Source organism: Medicago sativa, chromosome 4 (genome assembly GCF_051527215.1).
Source record: "Medicago sativa cultivar Bolivia chromosome 4, Bolivia_mono, whole genome shotgun sequence".
Lineage (NCBI taxonomy): Eukaryota > Viridiplantae > Streptophyta > Magnoliopsida > Fabales > Fabaceae > Medicago > Medicago sativa.
Window position 1 is genome coordinate 32,483,340 of NC_140752.1, and position 13,681 is coordinate 32,497,020.

Here is a 13,681-nt window from a genome sequence, read left to right on the forward strand (position 1 = left end):
ACTAGTTTAGGTTTTTGAATTGAGTCTTTAATCTTAAAAAGAGTGGATAATCCGGTAGAATGACGAAGAATTAGTGTTTGAGTGTTAGGGTAATCATAGAGTGAAGATTAGGGTCGAGTTTGGCGAGTTTAGGGTCGAAAATGGAGTTCGGAAAGGTCCCGTAAAGGCGAAATCGCATAAAATCTGCGATTTTTGTAACCTGACATAGGTGCATGGTCGTGCCACTTGGGAGCACGACCCGTGCGCATCTCACGGCCCTAAAGCATGTTTTGTGTGTTTTAGAGGGGGAACGGTCGTGCACCCTATCCAGGCATAGGAAATCCACTTTTTTGACCACTTTCTATTCTGAAATGGAATTAGGTGTCTTTATGAAAGTTGCAGATATGAATGTTAGTTTTTATATCCCCTTGGTTTGAATAACACCTCTAGAACTTAATCTATGATTTAAACGCCACACCTGGGACATGTTGCGTTAGTAATGAAATTTCAACACAATCCTTCTAGTGGGCTCTTCAACATCATTAAAAGCAATAGTGAGTAGGGCTAGAAATGAGTCGAACTGAATCGAACTCAGTTCAGCTCGATAAGATTTTGTTCGGCTCGAAACTCGACTCGAGTTTGAGACGAACATTTTTTTAAGCTCGAACTCAACTCGATTAAAGCTCACGAACAACTCGGTTCGACTCGTTAGCTTGACTCACATAATTAAAAAATTAAAAGTTTTAACTTTTTTACAACAAAAAAAAAGTCTTAACTTTTTTACTCCTTGGCTGGTGTTTAATTAATATAAAGTCTTAACTTTTTTACTCCTTGGCTGGTGTTTAATTAATGTGTTTAATTAATATAAAGTCTTAACTTTTTTACTCCTTGGCTGGTGTTTAATTAATATAATATGGGTATTGTTAACAAGTGCCCCCGAGGCACCGGTTAAGGAATCCAAAAGTAGAAAAATTCTCTTGGAAACATAAACTGTTACTTTTGACTAACTAATTATTACATTACTTTTTAATAAAATCTTATATCTTTTAACTGCTTAATCAATGCCCCGGGGGCACTGGTTAACATTTTCCATATAATATATCTTTTAACTGCTTAATCAATGCCCCGGGGGCACTGGTTAACATTTTCCATATAATATTAATAATCAAACTAAATGATCAAACTAAATGAGAATGATACACTGAGTAACTAAGATGTGATTCATCCTCTAACCAAGCGTGATTTTCTCCAGTATAAGCCGCTAGTTTTATAGATGAAATCATCTACTCTATTTTCTAAAACAACCGATGTGGGACAATTTCCTTCAAGCTTAAACAAAACTAATATGTAGAGCAGTTACGTGTTGCTGGTATATCAAGTATCAACATGCAAATCACTCAATTTTATCCAATTATTATTATAGATAGATTGATTATTGGTACGAGCTAGACTTGGTTATTTTTTATTTTATAATTGTTAGATTGTTTTTTTTAATAATTGTTAAATTGTTAATTAAATTAGTAGTTGTAGTTCCTTTAAATCAGCATAGATAATATTAGGGTTAAGTGTTGTTCCACTTCCAAATCTCTTAATTAACTTAGTATTGTGTAATCACCTTTAAATTTAGTTGATAATTTAGACTATATATTCATATTCACACTCTTTAGTATATATTTTTTAAGTATTATATATAACCGAGTCAACTCATGAATCAAACGAGTCGAACTATATATAGTTCAAGTTCAACTCATTAGATTAACGAACTTAATTTTTAGCTCAAGTTCGGATTATTTGGTTCATGAACCAAGTTCAACGAATCAATTGTCGGGTCGAGTCTCGAACTTTGTTTCGAGTTGGTTCGGTTCATTGCCAACCTTAATAGTGAGTTTCAGAAATTCATTAGTGTGTAAAGTAAAAGTAAGGATCCCAAAACTACATATTTAGATGACGGAGTGTGTTTGAGCATAAATAGAAGTGGTTGCCTTAAGATAATAGCTAGTCTAAATATGAACCAAAGATAGTAACTTATGAGAACAGAATCATGTTAAAGATGGCCTGGAAATAGAGAGTAAAATACAAATATATAGGAGGGAGCACGGGCAACGTTTAATACAGATGACTAATGTAAATATAGGTCCTTCTAATTAGAGATGAGTCTAAAACGGTGAAGTAACTTAAGTAGTAGAAGGAGAAGTATAGGACATATAGATAGGTAGTTCACGGAGGAGTAGTAATGACAAGAGTAAGCCCTTGAGATATTTAAAAGGTCTAATTTGGTAAGTCGATTAAGAGAGTATAAAATATGAAAGAGATAAAGAAGTGAAAAAAGACAATGATAAGAGGGTATATGAAGTAGGTGCTATTCATGTAGTTGATGAAGTTAAACATGATCTTCCTAAACCAATGATGAGTTTAGAATTATTGTTAAGTTGAAGAGTAAAAGAGTAATGGTACTTAAAGAAAAGATGAACGTTAGACAGTAACGTATAAGGTGTATAAATGAATAAAAAATATAGAAGGCTAATTCAGATGATCGTGAACGATGAGAGAGTTGTTAAGACGAATTGTAGGGGAAGATAAGGGGTTGTATATTAAGTAATGAAAGATAATAGGAATGATGATAGCGATGAATAAGGCGGAAATCGATTAGAAGAGAGTAAGATGAACAGGAAAGAGGATAAGAGGTAACAGCTATAATGTTTGACGATAATAATAGCGACCGGTATCAAGAGAATAAAACCTTAAAATATAATAAAGTCTTTGAGGAAATTTGTTGAAGTCTAAAGTAACGATAAGATGAGATAATAACTTTAAAATTAGAATGAAGTTAAGGTTAGGAGAATGGTCGATGTATAGATGACAACGAATGTGAGAACAAGGTAATAAGATATAAAGTCGCTTGAATGGAAAGAATAAGTACGAGGGAGTTAATGACGATGGTGGGGAGAAACCTAGTTGTATAGAGAGGAAACGTTATAATTGATGAGATAAATCTGCAAGTGTACGGTTTACCGAAGTAGTAATAAGAGTATCGTTCCGACAGGGAGTTATGAATTCAATTAACTTTCAACAATGATCAGAAAAGAGTTTTGAGTTATAAAGTTTGGATTTTTAATTAAAAGAAAATAATAAAAATAAAAGCGCCTTGGGATTATGGGTTCATCTAGATGACAAATCCTTCACAAAACAAACCCTAAACCAGAACTTTATATTGGATCCACTTTCTAAAGACAAGTTTCTCTTAAGCCTATCAAATCTCCTTTCGGTCTCAGTGAATGTGTTCCTCTAGCAACCACGCCTATTCTCATGGTTGATTGCTATTGGAATCCTTGAAGAACGAAACTTTATTTGTCTCAAGGTTTGCTAGACTATTCTCATGTTTCGCAATCCTTGTCTAATTTCACTTGTTCCAATACTAAAACTTCATCTTTCGATCCATCGCTTAATATTTGTGATGATGAATTAACAAGTACTAACCCTCCTCTGCCGCTTTATGAGTTTGATACTTGTTAATTCATTATAACAACGGTGTGAATTAGATTAGAAAGTAGATTTATATAAAATTAGGATTCAAGGCTTGTTTGATTAGGATTATGTCATTAGACTTATCCTCCAACAATCCCAAGACAAGAAGAGTCTACTCACTCACGTTCATTGTAGACATAGAAGAGGAGGAGAAGAAGAAGAAGAAGAAGAAGAAGAAGAAGAAGAAGAAGAAGAAGAAGAAGAAGAAGAAGAAGAAGAAGAAGAAGAAGAAGAAGAAGAAGAAGAAGAAGAAGAAGAAGAAGAAGAAGAAGAAGAGAAGAGAAGAAGAAGAAGAAGAAGAAGAAGAAGAAGAAGAAGAAGAAGAAGAAGAAGAAGAAGAAGAAGAAGAAGAAGAAGAAGAAGAAGAAGAAGAAGAAGAAGAAGAAGAAGAAGAAGAAGAAGAAGAAGAAGAAGAAGAAGAAGAAGAAGAAGAAGAAGAAGAAGAAGAAGAAGAAGAAGAGAAGAAGAAGAAGAAGAAGAAGAAGAAGAAGAAGAAGAAGAAGAAGAAGAAGAAGAAGAAGAAGAAGAAGAAGAAGAAGAAGAAGAAGAAGAAGAAGAAGAAGAAGAAGAAGAAGAAGAAGAAGAAGAAGAAGAAGAAGGAAGAAGAAGAAGAAGAAGAAGAAGAAGAAGAAGAAGAAGAAGAAGAAGAAGAAGAAGAAGAAGAAGAAGAAGAAGAAGAAGAAGAAGAAGAAGAAGAAGAAGAAGAAGAAGAAGAAGAAGAAGAAGAAGAAGAAGAAGAAGAAGAAGAAGAAGAAGAAGAAGAAAGAAGAAGAAGAAGAAGAAGAAGAAGAAGAAGAAGAAGAAGAAGAAGAAGAAGAAGAAGAAGAAGAAGAAGAAGAAGAAGAAGAAGAAGAAGAAGAAGAAGAAGAAGAAGAAGAAGAAGAAGAAGAAGAAGAAGAAGAAGAAGAAGAAGAAGAAGAAGAAGAAGAAGAAGAAGAAGAAGAAGAAGAAGAAGAAGAAGAAGAAGAAGAAGAAGAAGAAGAAGAAGAAGAAGAAGAAGAAGAAGAAGAAGAAGAAGAAGAAGAAGAAGAAGAAGAAGAAGAAGAAGAAGAAGAAGAAGAAGAAGAAGAAGAAGAAGAAGAAGAAGAAGAAGAAGAAGAAGAAGAAGAAGAAGAAGAAGAAGAAGAAGAAGAAGAAGAAGAAGAAGAAGAAGAAGAAGAAGAAGAAGAAGAAGAAGAAGAAGAAGAAGAAGAAGAAGAAGAAGAAGAAGAAGAAGAAGAAGAAGAAGAAGAAGAAGAAGAAGAAGAAGAAGAAGAAGAAGAAGAAGAAGAAGAAGAGAAGAAGAAGAAGAAGAAGAAGAAGAAGAAGAAGAAGAAGAAGAAGAAGAGAAGAAGAAGAAGAAGAAGAAGAAGAAGAAGAAGAAGAAGAAGAAGAAGAAGAAGATAAAATAAAGGGTGAACTTTTATTCAAAGAAACATTGTCACTTATTATTTCCAAGAACAAAAGATGATTATACAAGCTAGATGGCTGCTCTATTTATAGTCTAACATTGACTTGAGCCCCAAGAATTAAATCACTAAAGTGTTGCACAAGAAACCATGGGCTCTAGGTCAGAAATACTAAAATAGGCAGCTTGTTGAAGAATCAAAAGCAGCAAAAAGACAATATGGGGCGCGCCAACTTTATATTTTGGTGAAGGATCTTCAAATTCTTTGCACAAGATATTTTTGTATAAGATCTTCATATTTTTGGCACGAATCAGCTCCAATTCTCCTTTCTTTTGCTCCAAGACTCAATCTTTAGAATATTTGTTCCTGAAATTAAATAACTTGCAATTGAAGTAAAATAGTCCTAAAAAGGAAACAAGAACAAATAAAAACAAATAAAATCTAAATAAAATAAACTTAAATATTATATTAAAATCACTAATTATTGACTCATCAGTAATGATAATGAATAAGAATACATCTTGAGACTAAGAACGAGGAATAGGGTATGATATCATAAATAAAGTATATAGAGAGCCTAGAATAGAGGAGATAATAAAGTATGTTCGTAAGATGAATAACAAAATAAAATGGATGGATGTTGACGTAGAAATGAGTCACGCGTAAGGGTTGGATTAATGAAGAGATAAAGTGGTGATATAAATCGTTGTTAGAGAGTAAAGATGAGGAATCTTATAACTGTGACAAAGAATGTTGGCGATTAATATTATATATATATATATATATGTGTGTGTGTGTGTGTGTGTGTGTGTGTGTGTAAATAAATGTTATATTATAATAATGATGAGAATGATGATGTCTATATTATTATGATGATGAGAGTGATGATGTTTATCAATGATGATGATGGGGTGATGATGGTTTGTGTGCTTGCATTAGAGTCGTGCATTTAGGGGGATTCTTGCATTTAATATGTGGATTATGTGACTATGTGTATGGGTTGGATTAATGAAGAGATAAAGTGGTGATATAAATCGTTGTTAGAGAGTAAAGATGAGGAATCTTATAACTGTGACAAAGAATGTTGGCGATTAATATTATATATATATATATATATGTGTGTGTGTGTGTGTGTGTGTGTGTGTGTGTAAATAAATGTTATATTATAATAATGATGAGAATGATGATGTCTATATTATTATGATGATGAGAGTGATGATGTTTATCAATGATGATGATGGGGTGATGATGGTTTGTGTGCTTGCATTAGAGTCGTGCATTTAGGGGGATTCTTGCATTTAATATGTGGATTATGTGACTATGTGTATGCCTGTATTACTTGTCGAATTTAATTTTACGTATTCATTTAGAGTCTAGAGCATGATGTCGTTCATTGATTGGGAGAGAAGTCCAATAACATACCTCTGGCAAACTATGATGAGAAAAGTCCAGTAACATAACTCTGGCAAAATGGATAGTAGGTGTGGTACCACGTTCATATATGTCATTAGGAGAGTATGTGTGTGTGTGTGTGTATATATATATATATATATGTGTGTGTGTGTGTGTGTGTGTGTGTGTGCGCGCGCGTGTATGTGTGTGTGTGATGGTGACGATGTTTGTACTTGATTTTTGAGTGTGAATATGATGTGTTGTTGTGATATGTGAAATGACGAGATTATGCATAATAACTATTGAGAGTGACGAGATGGTGGAGATTATATTTCTTTTGATATTGATTTAATGAGTATGTTTTTCCCTATTATTATGTTATGATAGGATTTCTCACCCCTTTATTTGTTGTGTTGTTTTCTATTTGTGGTGGCTGTACTTTGAATACAGACACTCGGGTTGACAAAGAGTAGTCGTGAGATGTTTTAGAAGGTTGAGACGGGAGATGCCTTCCATTCAGTTCTTTATTTATTAGCTGAATAAAATGTAGTTGCTACAAGCTCTAATTCTTGTAACACTAGGGTTGGGGATGACGATTATGTCTTTATTTGCATTTGAGTTGGATCTTGGAACCATTATTATTTTCTATTTATGATTGCTGAAAACAAGAATGGTTTTATTATTTGGGATCAATGAATTGTTTTTCCATTGTGGTAATTTCAAAAAGAAATATTGATGTTATTGTATGATTAAATGTCGAGTTTTGTAACATCTTCTTTATTAATTATATTTTTATTAGTTAATAATAATCATGGGAAATTATGGTGTTACATCTTCCACCCTCCTTATGTCTCTGTGGTTGAGACGTTGGATGATTTCATGTAGTTGATCCTTCAGATCTTTTAATGTGACATCGATCCAAACCCTGAAAAACATGTTGGGCTTTCCACCGCTGAAGCAAACTTCAACCAACGTTGTGTTCGGATCTACTCGAGAATTGGTCATTGCTTCAGATCCACACCATAAGAAATTAATAACAATTAATAAAAAAAGTCATTCAAACATTTCATCAAACACTTAGAGTGCAAATTATACATAAACCCTAAAACTAAAAACTACAACATAAAAATGCAAACATCTAAACATTTAATCAACATAAGTCATTTACATGTAAACATTGTACCATTTCTTGCCAAAAAAAATCCAAATTTAAAAAAACCCTAAAACTAAAACATTTCTAATTTAAGCGGAAAAAAGTAACATATAAGTGGGGGAGAGTTGTAAAATCCCAATTTTTATTATTAGTATTATTTATAAACTATTGTTTGTTGTAACCAAAAAAAACTATTTGTTTGTTACTTTTATTTAATGGGGTTGATTTGATGGGTTAGTTGATTTTTATTAGAAATTTTGGAGTAAAGGGTATTTTGGACAATTAAGAAATGAATGATATTTTTTAGAAGTTATGGGAAATAAGAGATTACGAGGAATTAAGATAATGGGGGTGTATGAGTAAAAAGGAGGTGTAAGTGAAGTAATTGTGTAGTGTTTTATTTGTGAAGGATGAATAGAAACTAAGTTCATTCAGTGTTGTGTGAACCAAGCCCAAAACAAGTGGATATAAATAAGTTGTAGTCTTTATGAATTAGGGTTAGAAAATCATATGTAAACATTAGAAAAAAGAGGCAACAATAGAGAAAAGAGGCAAGAGATGAAGAAAAGAGTTTCTAGAGAGAAAGAATAAGAGAGCTCGGAGAATCAAGAGGAGAGGGAAACCCAAGCTTGTAGGAGCATAGTTTTGAAGATTAAGAAGTAAGGGGGAAATTATATTCACCATTAGGATTTTATGAGCAATTGGGTAGAAAAAGGGTTTTGTGTGATACTTGTTATTTTCAGGCTTTTATGATAAATTGATGATGAACTGATGTTGAAATTATGATCTAGTATGTTGTTGTGATTATGGGTATATGGTTATTTGTGAATCCATGATGTTGTCATGTTAATTCCATGTTTGGATTGTGTTGTAGTTGTGTACTTGAGTGCTATGTTAAAATTGGTGAAATTATGAAAGTTGTTACATTATTGTTATCTTGATGTTTTTATAGTTATATTTGGTGAATGTTTTTATAGTTTTATTTGGAATGAAATGATACATCTTAGAACAAATGAGAATCATGATATTTGATGGTAAAAATTAGTAGAATTAAGTTGATTAAGAGGAAATTGATGCATAATCGATTAGATAACATTGGTATGAAGTTTAGGGTCGAGTTTGGTGAGAGTTGGATCGAAAAATGGAGTCGAAAGAGGTGTTTCCGTATCAAAAACTTAGAAAAATTAATTTTTCCCCAGGTCTGTGCAAAACACATGACCATGCATCTCAACTGTACGGGCCGTGCGTAAGCTCCTGTAATTTTTCCCAGGTGCGTTTTCAAAAACGCACCATCGTGCCTCTTTAGCGCACGACCGTGCGTATTGCCATGCATTGCAAAACCTCATTTTTATGACTTTTAAGGTATCCAAGGTGTATGACTATGTCTCAAACAATTAAACTTGAATGATAGGAGTATAACTTGGTACTTTAAGTGTAGTTTCTAATATTGTGATGAATTTAATGATGTGAATGAAGTTGCTTAGAATATGTTGATGAATAAAAAGATGGGTGATTATATGATGATATGACGATGTTGATATGGTGATTGATATGATGTTGGTGATATTACAATGTTGATAAAATGATGTTGTTGATATGTGATTATTGAGTCAAAATGAGATGTTCATGCATTCATGGTCAGCCTGATTTAATGATGGTGAAAAACGATGATATGACGATGGTGGGATAAATCAGTAACATACCTCTGATATCCAAAAACGGAACCACATGCATATAGAGTCGAGTCGGGAACATTGAATTCACAAATGCGAGTCTATATGGAAGATGTTTAATTTGTCTATGTATGACTATGTGGAAAATGTGTGATTTGATGATGGTGTCTATGTGTGAATGATTTGCAGTCAATTTGGTGATTTCTTTAATGATGATGATTTTCTTTTTAATACTATTGAAATGATGATTTGAGATGTGTTGTATCTATTTAAATAATTAGATGAGAATACATGTGAATATTGTATGCTTACGAGGAATATAGTTATATAATGTTGTTGTTTATCATGGAGCTATACATGCGTTTGTATTATCCTTGTCTTGAATATTTATAACCCTCTTAATTGTGGTTGCAACCTACACCTGTTGAAGGTAAACTTGCAAGTTGAGGACGCTTAGTTGCTGTGAGTTTTTTGAGGATGACTTTGGAGCCTACTCGTCTTTTACCGCTTTCTTTTTGAGTCTTGTCTAGTGACGCTTTAACAAGGACAATTTGGGATTATTGATGGAACCCTTGTGTTTATTTTGATGATGTATCTCGATATATGATATTTGACTCGATGATGTTGAGATTTATTTTACGTCGTGATGTGTTATTTACATGATGAACTATGTATGGATTGAATTGACGAATAGTAACACCTTGAAGTATTTGATTAATTATTGTACTTTTATTTAAATATTATATGTCAGATTTAGGGTGTTAGACCATCCACAATGGTGTCTGCTTCACCTATTTAGCACCACATTAAATAGACACCCCATTGTGGAGTATAACATATGGATGCTTATAGAGGAGGGTGGCTATAGAAGCACCCTCTCTCTCTATTCATTTTTCATGGGTCACATTTAATAAATCTTAGTAAAATGAATAAATTTTGTTAAAAATGTAATGGTATAGAATTATTTGTGGGGTCTATTTAATAATTTCTTTTGAAGTGATGGGTTGGAAAAAATTGGTGTTTATTAAGTATTACCGTAAAATTGATGATGTGGACATAGATGACCCACTTAAGCATCCAATGTGGGGTGCTATCTTGTGGATGGTTTTACAGAATCAACAAGGCCCAACAAGCTTGACAAAAAGTATGACCATTTGTTATAATTTTTTTAAGTAGAGTAGTTTGAGAAATGTTTTTTCAAAGTAGGCTATTTGAAGGGAAAAAATCCATTAATTTATTATTGTCTAAAAAAACGATCTTTCAAAAATTGTGAATTTTTTTTCCAATTTTCCTATGTATTTTCCATATTAGGATTAACTTTTCTAAAACTGTCAAACTGTTAAACAAATCTTAGTGATTTTGTTGTCTTAATACAGTGCAACACTACCCTATCTTAGGATTAAAAGACAATACACAATTTAATTATTTACCATTTGTTATTTAGGGAAATCTCAATTGTACTCAAGATCATTTGAATATACTAAAATCTTTTTTGACCAAAGCAACTATTAATGAAATTGAAATCATAAACAAATAGACATGTTTGCGAGTACACCAAGAAAAAACAGTGTACCTACCTTCAGTGTGTTTGTCTTTAAAGGGTAGGAGTTTCTTTAAGTTGAATGAATGTAGATATTAAAAGCAAAAGATAGAAAAATAAAAGTCTATTAATGTTGGGGTATTGCTCCTCTTCCCTCTCATTTTTTATTAAAATACTCATCATAGTCTTTGAAGAGCACATCCAAAAATCTCACATTATTTAAAAGCACACATTTACACATATAAACTTTAAGGTAAATAGATCTTTAACTTCATGTAATATAGATCATTTTCATTTTTTTCTTTGTATATTTTTTTTTGATTCACCCCCTGTAATTTTTTTTTTTTGATTTATCCCCTTAATAGGCCAAACAAAAACCAATTTTATTTTTTATTTAAGAAATTTTCGTTTTTATTTAGCCTATTAGGGGGTAAATCAAAACAATTTTTTTTACAGGGGTAAATTAAAAAAAATTTACAGGGTGTAAAACCGGAAATGATCTATATTACAGGGGGTAAAGACCTATTAACTCTAAACTTTATTTATTCATTTTTAAATACAAACTAGGAACTAGTATTAGTAGATGGGAAAATAGTCGAGTAAAGTTGGGTTTCTGCTCTTTACCCAACAGTTATTGCTCGCTCCCAACTGAACTTCCAAAAATACCCCAGCGTATCACAAAAGTGTTAATTCCAGCGTGAATTAACTCACGCAAGTATTAATTGCAGTGTGAGTTAAGTTGCACAACGTGAGTTAAGTTGCGCAAATTTTAACACCTACGTCTGTTAACTCATGCAGTTGTATTTTCGATATTTCAATTGGACGCGAGTAAAATGTATTGGGTAAAGAGCAGAATTCGTAAAGTTGATTAACAAAAAGAAAAGAAAGTGTTAGAAAAAAGGACATGGTAGAGTTATCGAAGGGGGTTGAAGACGTGGATGGGTGCATCGAGCATCCAACATAGCAACAGCCAATAGGTTGTTTGGGTCGGACCACGTAAATAACAGTGCGGTCCCCTCCCTCTCCTTTTTACTTTCTTCAATTTCAAACTAGAAGAAAAAAACAGCATGTAAGGATATACACCCTCCGGTCACAAATATAAGCAAAAGTTCATGTTTTAGATACATTCAATAAATGATGTATGTTGTCTACAATAAAGACTACATACATCATTTATTGAATGAATCTAAAACATGGATTTTTGCTTATATTTGTGACCGGAGGGTGTACTCTCTAGTCCCTTTTTATAAACACTTTTTGTTTTTGTTATAATGAATTTAATATGATTATTCTATATTGTTATTTCCTTAAAATATATATTCCCCTAAAATAAATCTTTCATTTATTTTTTTTACGAAGAGGATCGGCTTGACGAGCCAACCTTATAATTTCACAAAACTATATCAATCGTATGTCTTGATAGCCATACAACATTCACCAATATTTTGAGCGTGCATATTTACTAAAAATTAAAGTGAAGATTATATTTTTTTTTCTTGTTCTACTTCCAGGTGCCAAGTATTAAACCAAAGCATCACTTGGTTGAGATGTGACCTTCCAACCAAATGAACTCTTGGAAATTGGCATATTCATTTTTATCATTCATAATTTTGTGCTGACTACTTGGTTGAGATGTGGCTTTAATTACAACCAAATGAACTACCGGGAATTGGTAGATTCATTTTTATCCTTCATAATTTTTGTACTGATCAAATTAATTATTCACAAAAATAAAAATTTGAAGTAGTTTTTGACATTTTTATATTAAAGATGAATTAATCCTTTTTATAAAAAATGTCAAGGGTTAGTAAAAATATTTAAACAATATTAATAATCATTTTACATCTGTTCATAAAAATATTCAGACCTAATATCTCAACTTTTTCTTTTAAGAAACTCATTATCTAACATAAGAGTATATCAACGTTACAAAGCTAAACTTTAAGTGGCACATAACAACTTAAATGTTTTTACTAAAAAACTTATAAGTACTTAAATGACAAAATTACACAATTAGTCACTTAACTTAATTTTAGGTAATACTTTCGTCCTTTATCTTTTTTTTGTCAAGATTTAGTCCTTTATGTTATAAAATACTAACAACATAGTTATCCATTTTTATGAAAAAAATAATCAAAAACTCCAAAAAAAAAAAACATTCATCAAACTCATAGACAAACACAAATCTTCATCATACAAGTCTAGAAAATCAAATTTCATTGAAAAAATCTAATAAAAAATGATAAGATATTGTCATTTTATAACATAAAGGAGTAAATCGTGACAAAAAAAGATAAAGGACGAAATTGTTATTTAAAATTAAGTTAAGAGACTAATTGTGTAATTTTGCCTACTTAAATACTTAAACCAAACGGTTGAACTCCAGTGATAAATTAACTTCATTGAAAACGAATCGTTTGAAAAGCAGGAGTTCAATTTCTAGATGAAACAATTCTCGACTAAATTATCACTAAAAATGGAAAGGTTAACGTAAAAAAAATAAAAATACTTTGTAAAAAAAATAAAACTTAGATACAAAACATATTAAATGAGAAATAATTAAAGGGTCTTGTTAACCAGTACCCTTAGGGCATTAGTTAAGGATTCAAAAAATAAAAATAATTTTCAAATTTTATGTAGATAAAATTATTTTTTAAACTTTGAATGTGTTGAATACATCGTTTTCAAGATAATATCCTTTATTATAAACGCCTAACTTGATGTGCTGGCAGCTTAGCCCTAATCTCTCCCATTTTTCCCTCCTAATCAGGTATTAAATGCAAAGCTAATCTGCCAACCACCCATTAAATCCCAGCCGTTGTTTCCATGACCTTTCATGTACCTTTTTGATTCAAATTCTTCACCTCTCGGGAAACTGAACATCACTGCATTCATTCCCCAGATTCTCTCTCTCTCTCTCTCTCTCTCTCTCTCTCTCTCTCTCTCTCTCTCTCCTCTCTCTCTCTCTCTCTCCCCCCATGAATCCCTTCTTCTCTCACTCTACATCAACGAAATCAGGCACACCTTTCCC